The sequence below is a fragment of the Bombina bombina genome, chromosome 2 (genome assembly GCF_027579735.1).
Source record: "Bombina bombina isolate aBomBom1 chromosome 2, aBomBom1.pri, whole genome shotgun sequence".
NCBI classification, from domain to species: domain Eukaryota; kingdom Metazoa; phylum Chordata; class Amphibia; order Anura; family Bombinatoridae; genus Bombina; species Bombina bombina.
The window spans coordinates 919,793,570-919,811,078 of NC_069500.1; positions in this window are offsets into that span (position 1 = coordinate 919,793,570).

The window sequence follows — 17,509 nt, forward strand, 5'->3', positions numbered from 1 at the left end:
GCACACAAGCTGGCAGGCAGGCAGGCAACTGCGATTAGATTACACTAGCAGACTGATGTTTCACAGTCAAAAAAGTTTTTTTAAAAAATATTTACACTACTGTTACAGCAAATATGAGTGGTGGCACTAGTTGGCAAATGGGCCTGGCACAAACGCTGGCAGGCAGGCAACTGCAATTAGATTGCACTAGCAGACTGATGTTTCACAGTCAAAAAAGTATTTTTTTAAAAATATTTACACTACCTTTACAACAGATATGAGTGGTGGCACTAGTTGGCAAGTGGGCCTGGCACACACGCTGGCAGGCAGGCAACTGCAATTAGATTACACTAGCAGACTGATGTTTCACAGTCAAAAAACTTTTTTTTTTAAAAATATTTACACTACTGTTACAACAAATATGAGTGGTGGTACTAGTTGGCAAGTGGGCCTGGCACACACGCTGGCAGGCAGGCAACTGCGATTAGATTACACTAGCAGACTGATGTTTCACAGTCAAAAAAGTTTTTTTTCTTAAATATTTACACTACTGTTACAACAAATATGAGTGGTGGTACTAGTTGGCAAGTGGGCCTGGCACACACGCTGGCAGTCAGGCAACTGCGATTAGATTACACTAGCAGACTGATGTTTCACAGTCAAAAAAGTTTTTTTTTAAATATTTACACTACTGTTATAACAAATATGAGTGGTGGCACTAGTTGGCAAGTGGGCTTGGCACACACGCTGGCAGGCAGGCAATTGCAATTAGATTACACTAGCAGACTGATGTTTCACAGTCAAAAAAGTTTTTTTTTTAAATATTTACACTACTGTTACAACAAATATGAGTGGTGGCACTAGTTAGCAAGTGGTCCTGGCACACATGCTGGCAGGCAGACAGGCAACTGCGATTAGATTACACTAGCAGACTGATGTTTCACAGTCAAAAAAGTTTTTTTTTTTTAAATTTACACTACTGTTACAACAAATATGAGTGGTGGCACTAGTTGGCAAATGGGCCTGGCACACACGCTGGCAGGCAGGCAACTGCAATTAAATTACACAAACAGACTGATGTTTCACAGTCAAAAAAGTTTTTTTTTTAAATATTTACACTACTGTTACAACAAATATGAGTGGTGGCACTAGTTAGCAAGTGGTCCTGGCACACATGCTGGCAGGCAGACAGGCAACTGCGATTAGATTACACTAGCAGACTGATGTTTCACAGTCAAAAAAGTTTTTTTTTTTTAAATTTACACTACTGTTACAACAGATATGAGTGGTGGCACTAGTTGGCAAGTGGGCCTGGCACACATGCTGGCAGGCAGACAGGCAACTGCTATTAGATAACACTAGCATACTGAGGTTTCACAGTCAAAAAATTTTTTTTTTTAAATATTTACACTACTGTTACAACAAATATGAGTGGTGGCACTAGTTGGCAAGTGGGCCTGGCACACACGCTGGCAGGCAGGCAACTGCAATTAGATTACACTAGCAGACTGATGTTTCACAGTCAAAAAAGTTTTTTTTTTAATTTTACACTACTGTCACAACAGATATGAGTGGTGGCACTAGTTGGCAAGTGGGCCTGGCACACACGCTGGCAGGCAGGCAGGCAACTGCTATTAGATAACACTAGCATACTGATGTTTCACAGTCAAAAACGTTTTTTTTCTTAAATATTTACACTACTGTTACAACAAATATGAGTGGTGGTACTATTTGGCAAGTGGGCCTGGCACACACTCTGGCAGGCAGGCAACTGCGATTAGATTACACTAGCAGACTGATGTTTCACAGTCAAAAAAGTTTTTTTTTTAAATATTTACACTACTGTTACAACAAATATGAGTGGTGGCACTAGTTTGCAAGTGGGCCTGGCACACAAGCTGGCAGGCAGGCAACTGCAATTAGATTACACTAGCAGACTGATGTTTCACAGTCAAAAAAGTTTTTTTAAAAATATTTACACTACTGTTACAACAAATATGAGTGGTGGCACTAGTTGGCAAGTGGGCCTGGCACACACGCTGGCAGGCAGGCAACTGCAATTAGATTACACTAGCAGACTGATGTTTCACAGTCAAAAAAGTTTTTTTTTAAATATTTACACTACTGTTACAACAAATATGAGTGGTGGCACTAGTTGGCAAGTGGGCCTGGCACACACGTTGTCAGGCAGGCAACTGCAATTAGATTACACTAGCAGACTGATGTTTCACAGTCAAAAAAGTTTTTTTTCAAATATTTACACTACTGTTACAACAAATATGAGTGGTGGCACTAGTTGGCAAGTGAGCCTGGCACACACATTGTCAGGCAGGCAACTGCAATTAGATTACACTAGCAGACTGATGTTTCACAGTCAAAAAAGTTTTTTTTTTTTAAATATTTACACTACTGTTACAGCAAATATGAGTGGTGGCACTAGTTGGCATATGGGCCTGGCACAAACGCTGGCAGGCAGGCAACTGCAATTAGATTGCACTAGCAGACTGATGTTTCACAGTCAAAAAAGTTTTTTTTTTAAATATTTACATTACCTTTACAACAGATATGAGTGGTGGCACTAGTTGGCAAGTGGGCCTGGCACACACGCTGGCAGGCAGGCAACTGCAATTAGATTACACTAGCAGACTGATGTTTCACAGTCAAAAAACTTTTTTTTTTAAATTTACACTACTGTCACAACAGATATGAGTGGTGGCACTAGTTGGCAAGTGGGCCTGGCACACACGCTGGCAGGCAGGCAACTGCTATTAGATAACACTAGCATACTGATGTTTCACAGTCAAAAAAGTTTTTTTTCTTAAATATTTACACTACTGTTACAACAAATATGAGTGGTGGTACTAGTTGGCAAGTGGGCCTGGCCCACACGCTGGCAGGCAGGCAACTGTGATTAGATTACACTAGCAGACTGATGTTTCACAGTCAAAAAAGTTTTTTTTTAAATATTTACACTACTGTTATAACAAATATGAGTGGTGGCACTAGTTGGCAAGTGGGCCTGGCACACACGCTGGCAGGCAGGCAACTGCAATTAGATTACACTAGCAGACTGATGTTTCACAGTCAAAAAAGTTTTTTTTTAAATATTTACACTACTGTTACAACAAATATGAGTGGTGGCACTAGTTAGCAAGTGGTCCTGGCACACACGCTGGCAGGCAGGCAGGCAACTGCGATTAGATTACACTAGCAGGCTGATGTTTCACAGTCAAAAAAGTTTTTTAAAAAAAATTTACACTACTGTTACAACAAATATGAGTGGTGGCACTAGTTGGCAAATGGGCCTGGCACACACGCTGGCAGGCAGGCAACTGCAATTAAATTACACAAACAGAATGATGTTTCACAGTCAAAAAAGTTTTTTTTTTAAATATTTACACTACTGTTACAACAAATATGAGTGGTGGCACTAGTTAGCAAGTGGTCCTGGCACACATGCTGGCAGGCAGACAGGCAACTGCGATTAGATTACACTAGCAGACTGATGTTTCACAGTCAAAAAAGTTTGTTTTTTTTAAATTTACACTACTGTTACAACAGATATGAGTGGTGGCACTAGTTGGCAAGTGGGCCTGGCACACATGCTGGCAGGCAGGCAGGCAACTGCTATTAGATAACACTAGCATACTGAGGTTTCACAGTCAAAAAAATTTTTTTTTTAATTTTACACTACTGTCACAACAGATATGAGTGGTGGCACTAGTTGGCAAGTGGGCCTGGCACACACGCTGGCAGGCAGGCAGGCAACTGCTATTAGATAACACTAGCATACTGATGTTTCACAGTCAAAAACGTTTTTTTTCTTAAATATTTACACTACTGTTACAACAAATATGAGTGGTGGTACTATTTGGCAAGTGGGCCTGGCACACACTCTGGCAGGCAGGCAACTGCGATTAGATTACACTAGCAGACTGATGTTTCACAGTCAAAAAAGTTTTTTTTTTTAAATATTTACACTACTGTTACAACAAATATGAGTGGTGGCACTAGTTGGCAAGTGGGCCTGGCACACACGCTGGCAGGCAGGCAACTGCAATTAGATTACACTAGCAGACTGATGTTTCACAGTCAAAAAAGTTTTTTTTTAAAATATTTACACTACTGTTACAACAAATATGAGTGGTGGCACTAGTTTGCAAGTGGGCCTGGCACACAAGCTGGCAGGCAGGCAGGCAGGCAGGCAACTGCAATTAGATTACACTAGCAGACTGATGTTTCACAGTCAAAAAAGTTTTTTTAAAAATATTTACACTACTGTTACAACAAATATGAGTGGTGGCACTAGTTGGCAAGTGGGCCTGGCACACACGCTGGCAGGCAGGCAACTGCAATTAGATTACACTAGCAGACTGATGTTTCACAGTCAAAAAAGTTTTTTTTTTAAATATTTACACTACTGTTACAACAAATATGAGTGGTGGCACTAGTTGGCAAGTGGGCCTGGCACACACGTTGTCAGGCAGGCAACTGCAATTAGATTACACTAGCAGACTGATGTTTCACAGTCAAAAAAGTTTTTTTTAAAATATTTACACTACTGTTACAACAAATATGAGTGGTGGCACTAGTTGGCAAGTGAGCCTGGCACACACATTGTCAGGCAGGCAACTGCAATTAGATTACACTAGCAGACTGATGTTTTACAGTCAAAAAAGTTTTTTTTTTTTAAATATTTACACTACTGTTACAGCAAATATGAGTGGTGGCACTAGTTGGCATATGGGCCTGGCACAAACGCTGGCAGGCAGGCAACTGCAATTAGATTGCACTAGCAGACTGATGTTTCACAGTCAAAAAAGTTTTTTTTTAAATATTTACACTACTGTTACAACAAATATGAGTGGTGGCACTAGTTAGCAAGTGGTCCTGGCACACACGCTGGCAGGCAGGCAGGCAACTGCGATTAGATTACACTAGCAGACTGATGTTTCACAGTCAAAAAAGTTTTTTAAAAAAAATTTACACTACTGTTACAACAAATATGAGTGGTGGCACTAGTTGGCAAATGGGCCTGGCACACACGCTGGCAGGCAGGCAACTGCAATTAAATTACACAAACAGACTGATGTTTCACAGTCAAAAAACTTTTTTTTTTTAAATTTACACTACTGTTACAACAGATATGAGTGGTGGCACTAGTTGGCAAGTGGGCCTGGCACACATGCTGGCAGGCAGGCAGGCAACTGCTATTAGATAACACTAGCATACTGAGGTTTCACAGTCAAATTTTTTTTTTTTTTAATATTTACACTACTGTTACAACAAATATGAGTGGTGGCACTAGTTGGCAAGTGGGCCTGGCACACACGCTGGCAGGCAGGCAACTGCAATTAGATTACACTAGCAGACTGATGTTTCACAGTCAAAAAAGTTTTTTTTTTTAAATTTACACTACTGTCACAACAGATATGAGTGGTGGCACCAGTTGGCAAATGGGCCTGGCACACACGCTGGCAGGCAGGCAACTGCTATTAGATAACACTAGCATACTGATGTTTCACAGTCAAAAACGTTTTTTTTTCTTAAATATTTACACTACTGTTACAACAAATATGAGTGGTGGTACTAGTTGGCAAGTGGGCCTGGCACACACGCTGGCAGGCAGGCAGGCAACTGCGATTAGATTACACTAGCAGACTGATGTTTCACAGTCAAAAAAGTTTTTTTTTTAAATATTTACACTACTGTTATAACAAATATGAGTGGTGGCACTACTTGGCAAGTGGGCCTGGCACACACGCTAGCAGGCAGGAAGGCAACTGCAATTAGATTACACTAGTAGACTTATGTTTCACAGTCAAAAAAGTTTTTTTAAAAAATATTTACACTACTGTTACAGCAAATATGAGTGGTGGCACTAGTTGGCAAATGGGCCTGGCACAATCGCTGGCAGGCAGGCAACTGCAATTAGATTGCACTAGCAGACTGATGTTTCACAGTCAAAAAAGTTTTTTTTTTTAAATATTTACACTACCTTTACAACAGATATGAGTGGTGGCACTAGTTGGCAAGTGGGCCTGGCACACACGCTGGCAGGCAGGCAACTGCAATTAGATTACACTAGCAGACTGATGTTTCACAGTCAAAAAACTTTTTTTTTTAAATATTTACACTACTGTTACAACAAATATGAGTGGTGGTACTAGTTGGCAAGTGGGCCTGGCACACACGCTGGCAGGCAGGCAACTGCGATTAGATTACACTAGCAGACTGATGTTTCACAGTCAAAAAAGTTTTTTTTCTTAAATATTTACACTACTGTTACAACAAATATGAGTGGTGGTACTAGTTGGCAAGTGGGCCTGGCACACACGCTGGCAGGCAGGCAACTGCGATTAGATTACACTAGCAGACTGATGTTTCACAGTCAAAAAAGTTTTTTTTTAAATATTTACACTACTGTTATAACAAATATGAGTGGTGGCACTAGTTGGCAAGTGGGCTGGCACACACACTGGCAGGCAGGCAACTACAATTAGATTACACTAGCAGACTGATGTTTCACAGTCAAAAAAGTTTTTTTTAAATATTTACACTACTGTTACAACAAATAAGAGTGGTGGCACTAGTTGGCAAGTTAGCCTGGCATACACGCTGGCAGGCAGGCAGGCAACTGCGATTAGATTGCACTAGCAGACTGATGTTTCACAGTCAAAAAAGTTTTTTTAAAAAAAATTTACACTACTGTTACAACAAATATGAGTGGTGGCACTAGTGTGCAAATGGGCCTGGCACACACGCTGGCAGGCAGGCAACTGCAATTAAATTACACAAACAGACTGATGTTTCACAGTCAAAAAACTTTTTTTTTTAAATTTACACTACTGTCACAACAGATATGAGTGGTGGCACTAGTTGGCAAGTGGGCCTGGCACACATGCTGGCAGGCAGGCAGGCAACTGCTATTAGATAACACTAGCATACTGAGGTTTCACAGTCAAAAAAGTTTTTTTTTAAAATATTTACACTACTGTTACAACAAATATGAGTGGTGGCACTAGTTGGCAAGTGGGCCTGGCACACACGATGGCAGGCAGGCAACTGCAATTAGATTACACTAGCAGACTGATGTTTCACAGTCAAAAAAGTTTTTTTTTAAATATTTACACTACTGTTATAACAAATATGAGTGGTGGCACTAGTTAGCAAGTGGTCCTGGCACACACGCTGGCAGGCAGGCAACTGCGATTAGATTACACTAGCAGACTGATGTTTCACAGTCAAAAAAGTTTTTTTTAAAATATTTACACTACTGTTACAACAAATATGAGTGGTGGCACTAGTTAGCAAGTGGTCCTGGCACACACGCTGGCAGGCAGGCAGGCAGGCAACTGCGATTAGATTACACTAGCAGACTGATGTTTCACAGTCAAAAAACTTTTTTTTTTTAATTTACACTACTGTTACAACAGATATGAGTGGTGGCACTAGTTGGCAAGTGGGCCTGGCACACATGCTGGCAGGCAGGCAGGCAACTGATATTAGATAACACTAGCATACTGAGGTTTCACAGTCAAAAAGTTTTTTTTTAAATATTTACACTACTGTTACAACAAATATAAGTGGTGGCACTAGTTGGCAAGTGGGCCTGGCACACACGCTGGCAGGCAGGCAACTGCAATTAGATTACACTAGCAGACTGATGTTTCACAGTCAAAAAAGTTTTTTTTTTTAATTTACACTACTGTCACAACAGATATGAGTGGTGGCACTAGTTGGCAAGTGGGCCTGGCACACACGCTGGCAGGCAGGCAACTGCAATTAGATTACACTAGCAGACTGGTGTTTCACAGACAAAAAACTTTTTTTTAAAAATTTACAGTATTGTTACAACAGATATGAGTGGTGGCACTAGTTGGCAAGTGGGCCTGGCACACACGCTGGCAGGCAGGCAACTGCTATTAGATTACACTAGCATACTGATGTTTCACAGTCAAAAATCTTTTTTAAAAAAATATTTACACTACTGTTACAACAAATATGAGTGGTGGCACTAGTTGGCAAGTGGGCCTGGCTCACACGCTGGCAGGCAGGCAACTGCAATCAGATTACACTAGCAGACTGATGTTTCACAGTCAAAAAAGTTTTTTTTTAAATATTTACACTACTGTTATAACAAATATGAGTGGTGGCACTAGTTGGCAAGTGGGCTGGCACACACACTGGCAGGCAGGCAACTACAATTAGATTACACTAGCAGACTGATGTTTCACAGTCAAAAAAGTTTTTTTTTTAAATATTTACACTACTGTTACAACAAATAAGAGTGGTGGCACTAGTTGGCAAGTGAGCCTGGCACACACGCTGGCAGGCAGGCAGGCAACTGCGATTAGAATGCACTAGCAGGCTGATGTTTCACAGTCAAAAAAGTTTTTTTTAAAAAAATTTACACTACTGTTACAACAAATATGAGTGGTGGCACTAGTGTGCAAATGGGCCTGGCACACACGCTGGCAGGCAGGCAACTGCAGTTAAATTACACAAACAGACTGCTGTTTCACAGTCAAAAAACTTTTTTTTTAAATTTACACTACTGTTACAACAGATATGAGTGGTGGCACTAGTTGGCAAGTGGGCCTGGCACACATGCTGGCAGGCAGGCAGGCAACTGCTATTAGATAACACTAGCATACTGAGGTTTCACAGTCAAAAAAGTTTTTTTTTTAAATATTTACACTACTGTTACAACAAATATGAGTGGTGGCACTAGTTGGCAAGTGGGCCTGGCACACACACTGGCAGGCAGGCAACTGCAATTAGATTACACTAGCAGACTGATGTTTCACAGTCAAAAAAGTTTTTTTTCTTAAATATTTACACTACTGTTACAACAAATATGAGTGGTGGCACTAGTTAGCAAGTGGTCCTGGCACACACGCTGGCAGGCAGGCAGGCAACTGCGATTAGATTACACTAGCAGACTGATGTTTCACAGTCAAAAAACTTTTTTTTTTAATTTACACTACTGTTACAACAGATATGAGTGGTGGCACTAGTTGGCAAGTGGGCCTGGCACACATGCAGGCAGGCAACTGCTATTAGATAACACTAGCATACTGAGGTTTCACAGTCAAAAAGTTTTTTTTTAAATATTTACACTACTGTTACAACAAATATAAGTGGTGGCACTAGTTGGCAAGTGGGCCTGGCACACATGCTGGCAGGCAGGCAACTGCAATTAGATTACACTAGCAGACTGATGTTTCACAGTCAAAAAAGTTTTTTTTTTAAATTTACACTACTGTCACAACAGATATGAGTGGTGGCACTAGTTGGCAAGTGGGCCTGGCACACACGCTGGCAGGCAGGCAACTGCAATTAGATTACACTAGCAGACTGGTGTTTCACAGACAAAAAACTTTTTTTTTTAAATTTACACTATTGTTACAACAGATATGAGTGGTGGCACTAGTTGGCAAGTGGGCCTGGCACACACGCTGGCAGGCAGGCAACTGCTATTAGATTACACTAGCATACTGATGTTTCACAGTCAAAAATCTTTTTAAAAAAAATATTTACACTACTGTTACAACAAATATGAGTGGTGGCACTAGTTGGCAAGTGGGCCTGGCTCACACGCTGGCAGGCAGGCAACTGCAATCAGATTACACTAGCAGACTGATGTTTCACAGTCAAAAAAGTTTTTTTTTTAAATATTTAAACTACTGTTATAACAAATATGAGTGGTGGCACTAGTTGGCAAGTGGGCTGGCACACACACTGGCAGGCAGGCAACTACAATTAGATTACACTAGAAGACTGATGTTTCACAGTCAAAAAAGTTTTTTTTTAAATATTTACACTACTGTTACAACAAATAAGAGTGGTGGCACTAGTTGGCAAGCGAGCCTGGCACACACGCTGGCAGGCAGGCAGGCAACTGCGATTAGATTGCACTAGCAGGCTGATGTTTCACAGTCAAAAAAGTTTTTTTTTAAAAAATTTACACTACTGTTACAACAAATATGAGTGGTGGCACTAGTGTGCAAATGGGCCTGGCACACACGCTGGCAGGCAGGCAACTGCAATTAAATTACACAAACAGATTGATGTTTCACAGTCAAAAAACTTTTTTTTTTTAAATTTACACTACTGTTACAACAGATATGAGTGTTGGCACTAGTTGGCAAGTGGGCCTGGCACACATGCTGGCAGGCAGGCAGGCAACTGCTATTAGATAACACGAGCATACTGAGGTTTCACAGTCAAAAAAGTTTTTTTTTTTAAATATTTACACTACTGTTACAACATTTATGAGTGGTGGCACTAGTTGGCAAGTGGGCCTGGCACACACGCTGGCAGGCAGGCAACTGCAATTAGATTACACTAGCAGACTGATGTTTCACAGTCAAAAAAGTTTTTTTAAAAATATTTACACTACTGTTACAACAAATATGAGTGGTGGCACTAGTTAGCAAGTGGTCCTGGCACACACGCTGGCAGGCAGGCAGGCAACTGCGATTAGATTACACTAGCAGACTGATGTTTCACAGTCAAAAAACTTTTTTTTTTAATTTACACTACTGTTACAACAGATATAAGTGGTGGCACTAGTTTGCAAGTGGGCCTGGCACACATGCTGGCAGGCAGGCAGGCAACTGCTATTAGATAACACTAGCATACTGAGGTTTCAAAGTCAAAAAGTTTTTTTTTAAATATTTACACTACTGTTACAACAAATATAAGTGGTGGCACTAGTTGGCAAGTGAGCCTGGCACACACGCTGGCAGGCAGGCAACTGCAATTAGATTACACTAGCAGACTGATGTTTCACAGTCAAAAAAGTTTTTTTTTTAAATTTACACTACTGTCACAACAGATATGAGCGGTGGCACTAGTTGGCAAGTGGGCCTGGCACACACGCTGGCAGGCAGGCAACTGCTATTAGATAACACTAGCATACTGATGTTTCACAGTCAAAAAATTTTTTTTTAAAATATTTACACTACTGTTACAACAAATATGAGTGGTGGTACTAGTTGGCAAGTGGGCCTGGCACACACGCTGGCAGGCAGGCAACTGCGATTAGATTACACTAGCAGACTGATGTTTCACAGTCAAAAAAGTTTTTTTAAAATATTTACACTACTGTTACAACAAATATGAGTGGTGGCACTAGTTAGCAAGTGGTCCTGGCACACACGCTGGCAGGCAGGCAGGCAGGCAACTGCGATTAGATTACACTAGCAGACTGATGTTTCACAGTCAAAAAAGTTTTTTTTAAAATATTTACACTACTGTTACAACAAATATGAGTGGTGGCACTAGTTAGCAAGTGGTCCTGGCACACACGCTGGCAGGCAGGCAGGCAACTGCGATTAGATTACACTAGCAGACTGATGTTTCACAGTCAAAATCCTTTTTTTTTAATTTACACTACTGTTACAACAAATATGAGTGGTGGCACTAGTTGGCAAGTGGGCCTGGCACACATGCTGGCAGGCAGGCAGGCAACTGCTATTAGATAACACTAGCATACTAAGGTTTCACAGTCAAAAAAGTTTTTTTTAAAATATTTACACTACTGTTACAACAAATATGAGTGGTGGCACTAGTTGGCAAGTGGGCCTGGCACACACGCTGGCAGGCAGGCAACTGCAATTAGATTACACTAGCAGACTGATGTTTCACAGTCAAAAAAGTTTTTTTTTTAAATTTACACTACTGTCACAACAGATATGAGTGGTGGCACTAGTTGGCAAGTGGGCCTGGCACACACGCTGGCAGGCAGGCAACTGCTATTAGATAACACTAGCATACTGATGTTTCACAGTCATAAAAGTTTTTTTTCTTAAATATTTACACTACTGTTACAACAAATATGAGTGGTGGTACTAGTTGGCAAGTGGGCCTGGCACACACGCTGGCAGGCAGGCAACTGCGATTAGATTACACTAGCAGACTGATGTTTCACAGTCAAAAAAGTTTTTTTAAATTTTTACACTACTGTTACAACAAATATGAGTGGTGGTACTAGTTGGCAAGTGGGCCTGGCACACACGCTGGCAGGCAGGCAACTGCGATTAGATTACACTAGCAGACTGATGTTTCACAGTCAAAAAAGTTTTTTTTAAAATATTTACACTACTGTTACAACAAATATGAGTGGTGGCATTAGTTAGCAAGTGGTCCTGGCACACACGCTGGCAGGCAGGCAACTGCGATTAGATTGCACTAGCAGACTGATGTTTCACAGTCAAAAAAGTTTTTTTTAAAATATTTACACTACTGTTACAACAAATATGAGTGGTGGCACTAGTTAGCAAGTGGTCCTGGCACACACGCTGGCAGGCAGGCAGGCAACTGCGATTAGATAACACTAGCATACTGATGTTTCACAGTCAAAAATTTTTTTTTAAAAATATTTACACTACTGTTACAACAAATATGAGTGGTGGTACTAGTTGGCAAGTGGGCCTGGCACACACGCTGGCAGGCAGGCAACTGCGATTAGATTACACTAGCAGACTGATGTTTCACAGTCAAAAAAGTTTTTTTTAAAATATTTACACTACTGTTACAACAAATATGAGTGGTGGCACTAGTTAGCAAGTGGTCCTGGCACACACGCTGGCAGGCAGGCAGGCAACTGCGATTAGATTACACTAGCAGACTGATGTTTCACAGTCAAAAAAGATTTTTTTTTAATATTTACACTACTGTTACAACAAATATGAGTGGTGGCAATAGTTAGCAAGTGGTCCTGGCACACACGCTGGCAGGCAGGCAGGCAACTGCGATTAGATTACACTAGCAGACTGATGTTTCACAGTCAAAAAAGTTTTTTTTAAAATATTTACACTACTGTTACAACAAATATGAGTGGTGGCACTAGTTGGCAAGTGGGCCTGGCACACACGCTGGCAGGCAGGCAACTGCAATTAGATTACACTAGCAGACTGATGTTTCACAGTCAAAAAAGTTTTTTTTTTAAATTTACACTACTGTCACAACAGATATGAGTGGTGGCACTAGTTGGCAAGTGGGCCTGGCACACACGCTGGCAGGCAGGCAACTGCTATTAGATAACACTAGCATACTGATGTTTCACAGTCATAAAAGTTTTTTTTCTTAAATATTTACACTACTGTTACAACAAATATGAGTGGTGGTACTAGTTGGCAAGTGGGCCTGGCACACACGCTGGCAGGCAGGCAACTGCGATTAGATTACACTAGCAGACTGATGTTTCACAGTCAAAAAAGTTTTTTTTTAAATATTTACACTACTGTTACAACAAATATGAGTGGTGGTACTAGTTGGCAAGTGGGCCTGGCACACACGCTGGCAGGCAGGCAACTGCGATTAGATTACACTAGCAGACTGATGTTTCACAGTCAAAAAAGTTTTTTTTAAAATATTTACACTACTGTTACAACAAATATGAGTGGTGGCACTAGTTAGCAAGTGGTCCTGGCACACACGCTGGCAGGCAGGCAACTGCGATTAGATTGCACTAGCAGACTGATGTTTCACAGTCAAAAAAGTTTTTTTTTAAATATTTACACTACTGTTACAACAAATATGAGTGGTGGCACTAGTTAGCAAGTGGTCCTGGCACACACGCTGGCAGGCAGGCAGGCAACTGCGATTAGATTACACTAGCAGACTGATGTTTCACAGTCAAAAAACTTTTTTTTTTAATTTACACTACTGTTACAACAGATATGAGTGGTGGCACTAGTTGGCAAGTGGGCCTGGCACACATGCTGGCAGGCAGGCAGGCAGGCAACTGCTATTAGATAACACTAGCATACTGAGGTTTCACAGTCAAAAAAGTTTTTTTTAAAATATTTACACTACTGTTACAACAAATATGAGTGGTGGCACTAGTTGGCAAGTGGGCCTGGAACACACGCTGGCAGGCAGGCAGGCAACTGCAATTAGATTACACTAGCAGACTGATGTTTCACAGTCAAAAAAGTTTTTTTTTTAAATTTACACCACTGTCACAACAGATATGAGTGGTGGCACTAGTTGGCAAGTGGGCCTGGCACACACGCTGGCAGGCAGGCAACTGCTATTAGATAACACTAGCATACTGATGTTTCACAGTCAAAAAAGTTTTTTTTCTTAAATATTTACACTACTGTTACAACAAATATGAGTGGTGGTACTAGTTGGCAAGTGGGCCTGGCACACACGCTGGCAGGCAGGCAACTGCGATTAGATTACACTAGCAGACTGATGTTTCACAGTCAAAAAAGTTTTTTTTAAAATATTTACACTACTGTTACAACAAATATGAGTGGTGGCACTAGTTAGCAAGTGGTCCTGGCACACACGCTGGCAGGCAGGCAGGCAACTGCGATTAGATTACACTAGCAGACTGATGTTTCACAGTCAAAAAAGTTTTTTTTTTAAATATTTACACTACTGTTACAACAAATATGAGTGGTGGCACTAGTTGGCAAATGGGCCTGGCACACACGCTGTCAGGCAGGCAACTGCAATTAAATTACACAAACAGACTGATGTTTCACAGTCAAAAAACTTTTTTTTTAAATTTACACTACTGTTACAACAGATATAAGTGGTGGCACTAGTTGGCAAGTGGGCCTGGCACACATGCTGGCAGGCAGGCAGGCAACTGCTATTAGATAACACTAGCATACTGAGGTTTCACAGTCAAAAAAGTTTTTTTTTAAATTTACACTACTGTCACAACAGATATGAGTGGTGGCACTAGTTGGCAAGTGGGCCTGGCACACACGCTGGCAGGCAGGCAACTGCTATTAGATAACACTAGCATACTGATGTTTCACAGTCAAAAAATTTTTTTTTAAAATATTTACACTACTGTTACAACAAATATGAGTGGTGGTACTAGTTGGCAAGTGGGCCTGGCACACACACTGGCAGGCAGGCAACTGCGATTAGATTACACTAGCAGACTGATGTTTCACAGTCAAAAAAGTTTTTTTTAAAATATTTACACTACTGTTACAACAAATATGAGTGGTGGCACTAGTTAGCAAGTGGTCCTGGCACACACGCTGGCAGGCAGGCAGGCAACTGCGATTAGATTACACTAGCAGACTGATGTTTCACAGTCAAAAAAGTTTTTTTTTAAATATTTACACTACTGTTACAACAAATATGAGTGGTGGCACTAGTTAGCAAGTGGTCCTGGAACACACGCTGGCAGGCAGGCAGGCAACTGCGATTAGATTACACTAGCAGACTGATGTTTCACAGTCAAAAACCTTTTTTTTTTAATTTACACTACTGTTACAACAGATATGAGTGGTGGCACTAGTTGGCAAGTGGGCCTGGCACACATGCTGGCAGGCAGGCAGGCAACTGCTATTAGATAACACTAGCATACTGAGGTTTCACAGTCAAAAAAGTTTTTTTTTAAATATTTACACTACTGTTACAACAAATATGAGTGGTGGCACTAGTTGGCAAGTGGGCCTGGCACACACGCTGGCAGGCAGGCAACTGCTATTAGATAACACTAGCATACTGATGTTTCACAGTCATAAAAGTTTTTTTTCTTAAATATTTACACTACTGTTACAACAAATATGAGTGGTGGTACTAGTTGGCAAGTGGGCCTGGCACACACGCTGGCAGGCAGGCAACTGCGATTAGATTACACTAGCAGACTGATGTTTCACAGTCAAAAAAGTTTTTTTTCTTAAATATTTACACTACTGTTACAACAAATATGAGTGGTGGTACTAGTTGGCAAGTGGGCCTGGCACACACGCTGGCAGGCAGGCAACTGCGAATAGATTACACTAGCAGACTGATGTTTCACAGTCAAAAAAGTTTTTTTTTAAATATTTACACTACTGTTACAACAAATATGAGTGGTGGCACTAGTTAGCAAGTGGTCCTGGCACACACGCTGGCAGGCAGGCAACTGCGATTAGATTGCACTAGCAGACTGATGTTTCACAGTCAAAAAAGTTTTTTTTTAAATATTTACACTACTGTTACAACAAATATGAGTGGTGGCACTAGTTAGCAAGTGGTCCTGGCACACACGCTGGCAGGCAGGCAGGCAACTGCGATTAGATTACACTAGCAGACTGATGTTTCACAGTCAAAAAAGTTTTTTTTTTAAATATTTACACTACTGTTACAACAAATATGAGTGGTGGCACTAGTTGGCAAATGGGCCTGGCACACATGCTGGCAGGCAGGCAGGCAACTGCTATTAGATAACACTAGCATACTGAGGTTTCACAGTCAAAAAAGGTTTTTTTAAAATATTTACACTACTGTTACAACAAATATGAGTGGTGGCACTAGTTGGCAAGTGGGCCTGGCACACACGCTGGCAGGCAGGCAGGCAACTGCAATTAGATTACACTAGCAGACTGATGTTTCACAGTCAAAAAAGTTTTTTTTTAAAATTTACACCACTGTCACAACAGATATGAGTGGTGGCACTAGTTGGCAAGTGGGCCTGGCACACACGCTGGCAGGCAGGCAACTGCTATTAGATAACACTAGCATACTGATGTTTCACAGTCAAAAAAGTTTTTTTTCTTAAATATTTACACTACTGTTACAACAAATATGAGTGGTGGTACTAGTTGGCAAGTGGGCCTGGCACACACGCTGGCAGGCAGGCAACTGCGATTAGATTACACTAGCAGACTGATGTTTCACAGTCAAAAAAGTTTTTTTTTTAAATATTTACACTACTGTTACAACAAATATGAGTGGTGGCACTAGTTAGCAAGTGGTCCTGGCACACACGCTGGCAGGCAGGCAGGCAACTGCGATTAGATTACACTAGCAGACTGATGTTTCACAGTCAAAAAAGTTTTTTTTTTAAATATTTACACTACTGTTACAACAAATATGAGTGGTGGCACTAGTTGGCAAATGGGCCTGGCACACACGCTGGCAGGCAGGCAACTGCAATTAAATTACACAAACAGACTGATGTTTCACAGTCAAAAAACTTTTTTTTTAAATTTACACTACTGTTACAACAAATATGAGTGGTGGTACTAGTTGGCAAGTGGGCCTGGCACACACGCTGGCAGGCAGGCAACTGCGATTAGATTACACTAGCAGACTGATGTTTCACAGTCAAAATTTTTTTTTTTTTAATATTTACACTACTGTTACAACAAATATGAGTGGTGGCACTAGTTAGCAAGTGGTCCTGGCACACACGCTGGCAGGCAGGCAACTGCGATTAGATTGCACTAGCAGACTGATGTTTCACAGTCAAAAAAGTTTTTTTTTAAATATTTACACTACTGTTACAACAAATATGAGTGGTGGCACTAGTTAGCAAGTGGTCCTGGCACACACGCTGGCAGGCCGGCAGGCAACTGCGATTAGATTACACTAGCAGACTGATGTTTCACAGTCAAAAAACTTTTTTTTTTAATTTACACTACTGTTACAACAGATATGAGTGGTGGCACTAGTTGGCAAGTGGGCCTGGCACACATGCTGGCAGGCAGGCAGGCAACTGCTATTAGATAACACTAGCAGACTGAGGTTTCACAGTCAAAAAAGGTTTTTTTAAAAT